We start from the raw sequence: 10478 nt of genomic DNA, 5'->3' as shown, positions 1-10478 counted from the left end.
AAAAGTCAAACAGTGAAAATCCATCACATTACCTTAGCTTCTTCTGACATTGCAGCCTCTGATACACCGTCCATACTGCTTCACCTCAACTATGTTTCTAAGGCCTGGAACTCATCAGATTCAGTTGCTCTGCCCTTTTATTATACATTCACAGGAAATGTTGCATTTTGTATACATACCGTTATAAAATTATTGTTATTAATAGGGTTACTGCATTTGAAAAATACCAACAGAAGCATTATAAGTGTTAGTTGGCCAGGACGTTGACAGTTTTAGCTGCTTAAACAATTTAAAAGATTAAAAAGAACATCAAAAAGATATAAAAGCATCACTGATGATCTGCTTGTATCCATGTTAGTATTTGAAGTCCAACATCTCCCTCTAGTGGCCATATATAAACCATGTGTGAGGACGGTGTTAATGTAAAATGTGAATCATAGTGTTCCAGTCAGTCATCAGTGTGTCTCTGCACAGCTGTAATTAAAATGTGTTCAGAGGGCCTCAGTGTCTGAATGGTTCCAGTTCAGCTCCATAACAGCAGCGTCCCTGGTTTGATTCCTGTGTTTCAGCTCATATCTGCCTCTCTCACTGAGGGGGACGTAACTACATGGACATGGATTTGCTCATCAACCAAACTACGGATCACAGAGAGCAGAGGACATTTGAACTTTCTTTGTTTTGTTTTGGGTTTTTTTTTACTTTGTTTTCATTTGGTTAACCAACGAATGTTTTATTTTAAAGTATTTTGGGAAAACAGACAAAAAGTTGGAACTCATATTTTATGAAAAAGCTTCGATGATGATGTCTCTTTAGTAATTAGAAAAAGTGAGTCCCCCACCTCTGTGTTTGAACCAATAGAAAGCTGGTGCTCAGAGGAAGAGGGCGGGCTTTACTTGGTGTCAGTGACAGAAATGAAAAAAAGCTCAAATGAGTGAGAAGGACGATGAAGGAAACATCTGTGCTGTGTCTGCTCTGTAAGTAGAATCTCTGTGTTTGTTTGAATTCTTGTACTTTGACTGTCTGCTCTCCTGATAACTGATGATGGAGGAGAAGACATGAAAACAAATCAGGCTGAATTCAAGTTCAAAACACCACGAGGACCAACTGCAGGTCTGAACTGACTCTTTATCTTTGCTCAGGAGTCGAGGAAACACAGCAGGCAGTGAAAAGCTGAACAGATTTCATCACAGTAGATCTCTTTGTGAGAGTTTTCATTCAATTATGTTATTTTCTTCTTCTTCTTTGTTCTTTGTTGCCACACAGAGAAGAGCAGCTACCTGAAGGCAACAATAGTCGTTGATCTTACATTTACTTCCTTACTATATATGACTCTGGATACTGTTGCTCCTGTGAAAAGAAAGCCTCAAATTTAGAAGTACTTGACTCCCTCGTATAAATCTCAAATGTGCAACTTAAAACAGATAATGTGTGCGCTGGAGAGGAAATGGTGTCTCACTAATTTGGAAGATTGTCATTTAGCCTGCAAAAGTAGTTTGCTGCTTTATTTACAAACAAACAAACAAACAAACAATAAAGTTAAAACATCTTACTGCACATCTTGGTTATAGAAAGATTTAAAGAAAATAAGAACAACCAGAAATTTTATGACTGTAGTCAGGCTGACAAAAAGTCAGCGCTCTCTTGAGCAACCATTTCTTTAATGTTATCTAGTAACTTCATGGAGTTGTTCAGGAATAAATGTACTATAGCTACTTTCAACACCACTGATATCTATTTAGACAATTTTTCTCCAAGTGATATTTTTGAGTTTAGTAATTTCAGTAATTACATCCTCCAAACCATCAATGTGTCTTTTAGAGCCCATTCCTACAAGACTGCTCAAGACTACATCTGACACCAAGAAGGTCTATAAGCTGACACCGATGGCCACAGTTGGTGTTATGTTTTAATTAAAATTTAGTCTTGTGTACCCAGTTTTTTATGAGGAGAATGAAGAGTTGTTATCTTATTCCAATAAAACAATTACTCCAGAAATCTTTGGATGTGGTGTGAAATGTTGCTAAGAAAGAATGTAACCATTAACAAAAAAAGGTAATATTACAGAGGCCTCGTAGAGGCACAGTTGTTGGTGCTGTTTGTGTGGAGTTGTTCTTTATGTTCACCTCAAATCAACCTGAGTGTCATTTCTCTTTAGTTCTGATCTCACTGCTGAGCTGCACAACAAACCAAGGTCAGTAACCTTCTTCTGTCACAGTTTAAACCTGAGAAATGCTCACTGATATGACCTGATTGGGTTCATGTTTCACAGTGGATATCTCATATAAACTGATGAAATGAAGGATTCATTAGAGAATTATAACAGTTTTGACAAAAGTATAACAAATCCAATATCTTTATTTATTTATTTATCTTCAAATGTATTTTTCTCATTGTAACCCTCACAGCTCGTCTGACTGTGAGTCCCAGCAGCTCTCAGTTCTTTAAAAGAGACTTTGTGTCTCTGAGCTGTGAGGAGGACGACAGCTCTGCTGGATGGACTCTGAGGAGAAACACAAGCAAACAACACAGGAGTCAGTGTACAGATGGGTGGGGAAAACCAACTGGTTCCTCCTGTAGCATCAGGAACCTCTTTCCATGGGACAGTGGAGTTTACTGGTGTGAGTCCAGAGAGGGTCCCATCAGTAACATGGTTAACCTGACAGTCACTGGTAAGCTGAGTGTGTGGAGTTAGTGTTGATGAAGCTGTGTGTAAATGGATGAAATGCTGTAGTTTGTCTCTGTGTTGAGGTGGATCAGTGATCCTGCAGAGTCCTGTCCTCCCTGTGATGGAGGGAGATGACGTCACTCTGCTCTGTAAAAACAAGACTGGTCCCTCCAACCTCCCAGCTGCTTTCTATAAAGATGGCTCCCTCATTGGGAATGAGTCAACAGGTCACATGACCATCCAGCATGTTTCCAGGTCTGATGAAGGCCTCTACAAGTGTGACATCAGCGGTCATGGAGAGTCTCCATCCAGCTGGATCACTGTCACAGGTGACACACTCACCTGTCTGTGTTTCTGCAGCTTTCAACATTCACAATGTGACGACAACTTAATGACTGTGTTTGCTTTATTTTAGGGGAACACACCACCACACCTCCACCTACATCCACACCTCCACCTACATCCACACCTCCACCTACATCCACACCTCCACCTAAATCTACCTCCGCTCCTATTCTCTCTGTGTTGTCGTCTGTTGGATCAGTCTGTGTTTTGGTTCTACTGGTGTTACTGGTTCTGCTGGTGAGACGATGTGTCCACAGGAAACCTGAAGGTGAGACTCAGAAAATTGCATTTCAGATGTGTGGTTTACCTTCAGGACATAATCTCGGCAGTTATTAAATTTGTTTTGTATTCATACTGAAAGTAGCTCCTGTTTGTTACATATTACAAATGTAGAATTTCTTTGATTAGCAGTTCAATTACAGAATTTTATTTTGCTGTTAAATTTTGATCATTTCAGCTCAACAAGAAAAAGCACGAGAAGAATGCATTGCAGATGACATCACGTACAGTTATGTTAAAAAATCCAAACAGACAACCAAACATAACAGAGGTAATTTTTTTTCCTTTTTTTGATGAATTGTTTGAAATATATTTTTATTAAATGAGAACTCTAACATGGAGATAAAATCCTTGAATTATACCCATGAAAACTGGAACATAAACTACTTGGATCAACAGCAGCATTATTGCTGGTCAGGTGATTGCATTACAAAATATTAAAAAGCTCCAGCTGTACAATTATGGTTCAGATTTCTAGTTCAATGACTCCAATTAGTTGAGGTGAAGCACAGACAGCTAAGAGCTATAGCTCTAATGACGCATACTTTCAATTTTATTTTATTTACCTAAATTACAACAATAGTCGCCTCAATTTGCTTTATATTGTAAGGTAGACCCCACAATGGTACATACAGAGAAAAACCCAACAATCATATGACCCCCTATGAGGAAGCACTTTGGAGAGCGTGGGAAGGAGAAACTGCCTTTTAACAGGAAGAAAGCAAAAGACATGCCGTGGAAGAGAGCCAGAGATTAATAACACGTATGATTCAGTGTAGAGAAGTCTAATTTCTGTTTCTTACAACTATTTCTGTTGTAAAGTTGGACATTTTAACACATCTATGGAGACATTCTCACTGTACGAAATGCCAAAACTGCAGTTTTGGCATTTCGTCTTCATTCTACTGGAATTGAGGGTGTGATGTAATTTGACTCTGCTGTATAGTTCTATTTTGAAGCAAATTCCCTAACTGAAGATTTTAGACATGCCGTTTTTATGTCTTATTGAAAATAAAGGTTTGTCTCTGTATTTGTATAGACAGGAGCTTCAAAACACACCCTATATTAAACTGATGAGGTAGCAAAACACAAATCCAAATGGGAAAGTCCAAAAAGAAAATAACTAAAGCTTGCTGGCGTTAGGACACGTAGAACAGGAACTTAAACATGGACAGAAACAGTACAGCAGTAACAGAATGATCGTAACAGTGTGATGTGGCAATGACAAGAGGGAAGAGAGCACTATAAATACACAAAAAGAGAAGCGAAACTGAAGACAACACATACAAGATAAAGGTTTGCAAATAAAACAGGAAACTGAGCCTAAAATGCAAAAAAATGACTCAAACCTACAAACTAGACACAGAACATCAGTAAACAAACACGGACACAAGATTAACTAACACCATTTAATTAGCTAAGAATTAGAAACACAGATAACAAAAAACTCAGAGACACTAGGAAGTATTAAATTATACTCCAAAGATTAAATACTAAAATAGTTAAAGAACATAATTTCCTTCACAAAGCCAAAAATAAATATTGAACCCACAAAAATTCTAAACCCAAGATTAATGACCCGTGGACCCCAAGAGCTTGTAAGAAGACTTTGGTCAAGCTTCACAATGCAGCAACATTTTTGGAATGTATGTGTTTAAGGATACGATGTTCTCTGATCTGAACCTCTCCAAGAGTTTCACTTGGTGTTTGTTTGCTGCTGATTGTTTCTGACTGTTATTAACGATGATTCATATAAGGGATGAGAACTTTATGAAGCATGTGAGAGATGGTCAGAGGTAGAATAATGTGTATAGTTGTGAGAAGAAAACCAACATCTTACTGATTTGAAATTTGGAATTACTTTTTTACAATTATATTGAAATTAACATTAAATTTTTTAAATTTTATTTATTTTCTTTGTCTAAATCTAAAAGGTTCCGAGGTTGTTGTTGTGTGTGCTAGATTGTGTACTTGTGGTCTGTGGTTGACTGAAGCTAACAGCTCTGCAATCATCCAGCATCCTGTATAAGATGAAAAAGAAGGTTTAACAAAAAGGGTGCAGGTGTCGCATCGCTTTAGATGGTGTTAGATTTAGTTGTTGAATTTAAAAACAGAAAAACAATTGGATTAAGTCAAATTACTCAAATTGTAGTAAAAGTAATTTGGACTTTTAACTTTTGTTGTTTGAATAGAAAAAGTAAATTTTTTGTAGTGAAGATTTCTACAGCATTTGTGTTTGTATTTGTATTTAAATGATCAGCTCTCAGCTGTTCTGCACTGATGTCCTCTGTGTGTTTTTATTGTGCAGAGTCTGATACAGATGTAGTTTATTCAACATTGAAAATTGAAGATGTCATCAAAGAGAAGAAAAACAGATCAAAGACTAGAGGTACAGCTGCTCTTCTTTGTCTCCATCATGGTTCTCTTCTGTGGACAGGAACTGAAGCTTTGATTAAATCTATATGCTAACATAAGAATGCTAATGCACTGATGGTCAGTAGGTCTGTTAATTATATCCAAAATGTTAAGTAGCAAGCTAATATTTACTAATTGGCAAACAGCAGATGGAAATATTGAGTCCTATAATGGTTTTTTTAGTTTGGTTAGTCACCTGGAGTTTAGAAATTACAATTAGCCAGCTAATCATTTTGCGCACCCAAGATAATAAATTGTTCCCACAAGGTAACAAATCACCACAAATCATGACAGTTGTGATAAGTTCAAAAAATACCTTTGAGAAAACAACAATGTCCATTGTTGTTACCATCAGTGTGAGAGGCAGCTTAAAATAAATCAGTGATATTTAGAAAATATGTGTCTGGGCAGCTGACGTGATTCATCGTTGTGCAAAATAAAATTTCCAATTCCAACTTTAACCATGGAAGATTAAATATTTGTGAACGAACTTGAAATAAATCCTGCTGAACTTGGAGGTCTATAAGTTAAAACACAATAAAAATGCATTAGACATCCAACTAAAAGAATGAATTAATAGTTAATATTTGTGTCTTGTTCACCCCGGATATAATTTTTTTCGGACATACTTTAATACTTCATGTTTTCATGCTGTTCTGGTCTGTCAAATGCAAACAAACAGAATTCATACAACACTGCTAATAAAAAATAAAAATATTTAAAAACTTCACCAAAACACCCAACATATCTCTATCCAAAGTCAAGACCTGGAAAAGTGACGAAACGTTTCTCCAATCGAAAACACTACATCCAAATGAACAGAATCAACCTTTTAGGCATAACTGAACATGTGAGTAAAATGCCCAGATGTGCTTGCTGTGCTGTCTTGTTTAGGCACAAACATAAGTTGTTAGCATCGTGAACGTGTTGTTAGAATAAAATGTCTGAAGAAACAGACTGAAGAGACCAAATGTCCTTTAATGCAATGAAGCAAGTTCTGCATGTTTAACCACAGCATCTACTTCCTGTTGTTGATTCTAGCCTGAAGCTGAAAGGACTTTTCACCACACTGAGTTCTGGTTTGTCCAATGGCAGTGTTGATGCTGTGAGAACTTGTTTGTTTGGTGCTCTGTGGTGAAGTGTGTCAGACTGCACTGAGATGAAGGTGCAATCTCTGTGGTTGTGCACCTTGTTTTTCACACAAACACCTACAAGTTCTATGCAATTAATTCTTGTTTCTCAGCAGAGGTGTAAAGAAGAAAAAAACTGTGAAAACCTGCAGCTAGTTGCAGAAGATCTAACTTAATCTTTGCATGATCAAACTATATAAGAATACTATTGTACCTGAAATATAATTTTTGTTTATCTGTGTGGGGGTTTTTCCTGCAGAGACTGACACAGCTGTAGTCTATTCGGCAGTGAGAACTGAAGACATCAATTATGGACAAATAGCTGTTACACCTAAAAGGAAAAGAGGTACTCTTTATGTTCTGGTGTTCATGCTAAGCTAAGATAAGATAAGCTAAGCTAACTAAATCATTTATTAAGCTCAGGATATTAAACAGTTTTATCATCATTTGAGGAAGAAAAATGTTTTTTACTATTCATTTAAAGTATAAAACAGAATGTACAGTGGGGGAATTATTTATTTGATTCTCTGTTAAATCTGTAAGTTTGCTCACTTACAAATAAATGAAGTCTATGTTTTTTATGTTTTCATTTTAATGGAGAGAGACATAATATCAACCAAAAATAATAAAAGAATAGACAAATTAATATTATTAAAGTTATAAATGGATTTGCATGTCATTGAAGGAAATAAGTATTAGATCCCAATCAAAATGTGATTTAGCAGTTGGTGGAGAAATCCTTGTTGGGAAGGGCAATTACTTGTTATAAGTCACCAGGTTTGCACACATCTCAGGAGGGACTTTGACCCACTCATCTTTACTGAAACCCTCTAAATCCTTTAGTTTTCTTGGCTTCACCTCAAAACATCAGCTCCCTCCTCAGATTTTTAATAGAACTGTTCTAGGCCACTCCATGACCTTTTGCAATTCCTTTTTTTGCCTTTCTTGTTTGTTTTGGGTAACTGAAACGCTGGAAAACCGATGCCTGACCGATCTTCAGTGTTCTGGCCAAAGATTGGTCAGGCATAGAGATTCTCTTCCTAGGTTCTCTTCGCTTCCAAGATGGTGCTCTAGAGGGTAGCATCCATTGACGTTGTTCTGTATCCTTAGCAGAAACAGGCCCAAATCGTAATGCTACCACCTCTTTGGATCATACTCGGCATTTCTCTTCCTCCAAACACAGCAACTTGAGTTAATGCCAGAAAGTTGATTTTGGTTTCTTCTTCTTTGAAAAATTTCAGTGTTCACTGGTAAACTTAAGACAGCCTGAACATTGGCCTTTTTGAGCAGGGGAACCATGTGGATTGTGAAAGAGTTAAATACATCCTGGTGTAATGTGTTACCAGTGTTGTTCTTGGTGACTGTGGTCCTAACTGCCTTCAGATCATTAACAAGCTACTCCTGTGTGGTTTTGGGCTGATCCACTGTCTTTCTCATGACCATCTTTACCCTCGGAAGCAAGAAAAACATGGAACTCCAAACAGAACATGATTGATGGTCATTACGTTTAACTTTGAGTCTTGCAAAGCTGCTCTGGAAATAAGCAATGAGAAGAGTTTGGAGATTGTGTATCTATTATCCTGTCCTGTAGAGTCAAAAACAGACAGTTTCCCATCAATCATACCATAAATTACAGCCAAACTTAAAACCAATAACAGTGTGTCTCTATCAATATACTTCCTTCAGAGCATTAGCTGTAGCAAGCCACATACACTATGTACTTACTAACTACTGCATTTCCATATTATGACAGTTTAACACTAACTGCCTACAATAAATGCATGCGCATGTTCTTTTAAATCTATCTGCAGCTTTTGATCCAGTAGAAGCGTTTTTTTCTCAACATCTGTAGCTCACAGTAGCTGAGGTTAAATTTTAGGTCCTAGTGTTTTTTTTTCAGTTTAAAATTTACTGGGTCAGAATTTACACACCCACGCCTCACTTCCCTGCTACACAACCACTGTGCACTACTGCTCACCTTTACTCTCTGAAACCTCACTGCTCTCTCACCCAGTGAACATCCCACGTAGACAGAGGGTGAATGCTGTTTCTGTGCCGGCAGAGCACAACAATTAATTGGTCCAATGTTTTCTTGAAATATTTTGCTAGACCCATCAATCTATCCATTTTCTTAGCTGCTTATCTAAATTAGTCACATGGGGAGCTGGAGCTTACCCAAAATGGGTTGTATCCTCATGAGGTATACCCTGGAGAGGTATCCAGTCTATCACACGCTGTCTTTTCTAGGTATGAAATGTGGCTAAATCTTGCAGCAAAGCCACAATTCACAGATAAGACAACAACTAAATATGTACCCAAGTCTATCAAAACAACATCCAGTAGTGAACAGAGACAATATTTCATGGTTCCTGTTTTTATGGATTGCTGTTTGTCTGAAAAATATTCTGTGAGAAGCTGGAAGCAGCAAAAGATTTGACTTTTAATGTCACTGAATGTATTTGATGCAAACGTTTCAGCTTTGTGGGTTGCAGATTTGACTGGTGTGAATTTCAGAAAGTAGCTACAGCGTGGGCGGTACAGAAGCTCTGTGATTTGTGTCTGAGGTGGTTCTCAGTAAAATCTGAACTATGTGACGCAGAGAGGTGGAGATTAAAGTTTTGGTTGAACTGCAAAGCTTGTAATCATATTTCATGATGTTTGAACTGTGTGTGTTTGTGTTCAGACTTTAAACCTGAGCCAGACGTCATCTACTCTTTACTGAAGTAGTCCACCAGTCCAGCCATTGACGTCCAGCTGCTGGTCTCTAACTGGTCCCACAGCACCTCAGACCAGAGGACATCCACATGTTCAAAATATTTTTATATGTTTGACATCTTTTTCTTGTTAATTAAACACATATGATTTAAAAATCAATCAATCAAGTGTATTTTCATGCAAAATCAACAGCAAAATTATAAATATATTCATATGTTTTATGTTCTCAGTAACTTTTCTGTTGTATATATTATTTATGTTTGCTGGCCTTTGCTGACATGGTTATGTCAGCTTAATAAACTTTTGTTCACATTTGTTTTCCTCGTGTGGTTCTGTGGGTTTCACCAAGTTGCAGATGGAAAATTTGACTTCTTCCGGTTTGGTTGTGGATAACCAATCCTCGCCCCGTTTCACTGCAGAAAACAAAGAATAAACATCAAACCACAACAGAAGCAACATTCAGTGTATACAAAGTGCACGGAAACGTTCAAGTGAAGTGCTGAGTGTCTATAGAGTGAACTAACCCAGAAACCGAACAGTAGCTATGATGAAATAAAAAATGGATTCACATTAACTAATTATTTAATTGTAAGACAAATAATAAAATTAACCGCTATAATCTTTTTTACATTTTAAAATTATTATAACCTCAAAATTTGGTATTTGTGTGTTTGTCAGACACAGCCGTGGGTTAACCTGGTCTATGACAGATGTTTTACAGCTGGTTGTTTGAGGATTGTAAAGCTGTTTATGTCAGCAGTGTTATATTTTATTTATTCATAATTGAATACTAATACTACTATTCAATTCAATAGTAGTATACTAGACGAATACTACTATTGAACGCATTTTAAATGTGCTGCCACCTACTGGTCAAACTGAGTGTTACAGAAGACCTTCAGTGTCACTGCTTCACTACGAGCGCGCTA

At 37.2% G+C, this 10478-nt stretch overlaps 1 protein-coding gene and 1 long non-coding RNA gene across 2 annotated transcripts in view; both read left to right on the top strand.

Annotated features, from left to right (window-relative positions):
• Positions 1-10478, top strand: part of LOC146673334 (coxsackievirus and adenovirus receptor homolog) — a 189769-nt gene that overhangs the window by 6733 nt on the left and 172558 nt on the right. The gene's annotated exons all lie outside the window — the stretch shown is intronic.
• Positions 3124-9809, top strand: LOC146673345 (uncharacterized). Its single transcript, XR_014910502.1, has 5 exons — positions 3124-3278; positions 3468-3560; positions 5598-5678; positions 7094-7180; positions 9518-9809. It is a non-coding gene; the product is annotated as an uncharacterized LOC146673345 (long non-coding RNA).

This window comes from Rhamphochromis longiceps, linkage group LG3, assembly GCF_057381845.1.
Source record: "Rhamphochromis longiceps isolate RC_006_pf linkage group LG3, R_longiceps_female_GT1.1, whole genome shotgun sequence".
In the NCBI taxonomy this organism is placed as follows: Eukaryota; Metazoa; Chordata; class Actinopteri; order Cichliformes; family Cichlidae; genus Rhamphochromis; species Rhamphochromis longiceps.
The sequence above is the reverse complement of the archived record's forward strand: the minus strand, read 5'-3'. Positions and strand labels throughout refer to the sequence as shown.